Raw genomic sequence first — 1,127 nt, 5'->3', positions numbered from 1 at the left:
CCTCACCATGGGGAGTGCAGGAAATAGGTGACACAGATCTGAGAGCTGAGTATAGGGAAATGACAGGAGAATCTCACTCATTTTCTTATGTATCATTTACATGTGGAAAATAAATTCAGATATGTTGATGAATAAAACATATGATTAACATTTTTCACCCATGTTCCTTATTACTTTTTAAATGTGTTCCTTGGAATTTCCTCCCTCCCTCCTGTGTTTCCTTCCTTCCTTTCTTTTTTGGCACTGAGGAATCAAACTCAGAGGCACTCTACCACTGAGCTACATCCTTAGCCTTTTAAAATTTAAAAAAAAAAAAATTGAAGCAGGATCTCATTAGGTTGAGTTGCCTTTGTTGGCCTCAAGTTGAGATCATCCTGCCTCAGCCTCCCACATAGCTGGGATTACACTTCTGTGCTTGGCAGCTACTGGAAAATCTGAAGTTGCCTCAACAGCTAACAGTGCCTTTCAGCCTGGAGGCACTGCTCTAGGCCGAGGTTGAATCAGACTAAGACTTTTCCCAGCTGCCTGCTGTGGCAGAGCAGTTTTTTTTTTTGGGGGGGGGGGAAGGCAGCCGAGTCCCACAAAGAAGCTGGAGACTGCAGCTTCTTAGCTCCAAAGGAAGGGTGTGGGGTGCAGACCTGCCTGCATGCGAGGTGTCTGTCACAGAAGCTGAAGGCACCCTGGGGAGTTGTCCCTGTGTGGCCCAGTGTTATGTGTCCGTGTCCTCGGTGTCCTCCGTGACTCCCTCCTCTTTCTTGTGGTTAGCAGCCCCTCTTGTGCCTGTGGCTTCCTGGGCCTGCCATCTTGCTTGGTAGGAGGTGTCTGCCAGACCTGGGTTGGCAAAGGGAGAGCTGTGTGCACCTGCAGGGCAGCGTGTGTGGACAGTGAAGGGGTGGAGGGGGAACGACGCCCGCCTGCACCGTGGCCCACGCACCCAGCATAGTGCAGAGGTCCGTGTCCACACAGCTACCCGGGAGTGAGGGGCCTGGCCGTTGGTGGGCGCTGATTTTGTCCCTCATCGAGCTTTGTGATCTGACAGCATACATACATGAGTTGTCCATCTTTCTTTTGGTTTAGGTGTTAACCCGTACGGCACAGCACAGAGCGACTTTCCCATGACGAGGAAA

This window comes from Octodon degus, unplaced genomic scaffold (genome assembly GCF_000260255.1).
Source record: "Octodon degus isolate 3935 unplaced genomic scaffold, OctDeg1.0 scaffold00002, whole genome shotgun sequence".
NCBI classification, from domain to species: domain Eukaryota; kingdom Metazoa; phylum Chordata; class Mammalia; order Rodentia; family Octodontidae; genus Octodon; species Octodon degus.
This window is presented reverse-complemented; position numbering follows the sequence as displayed.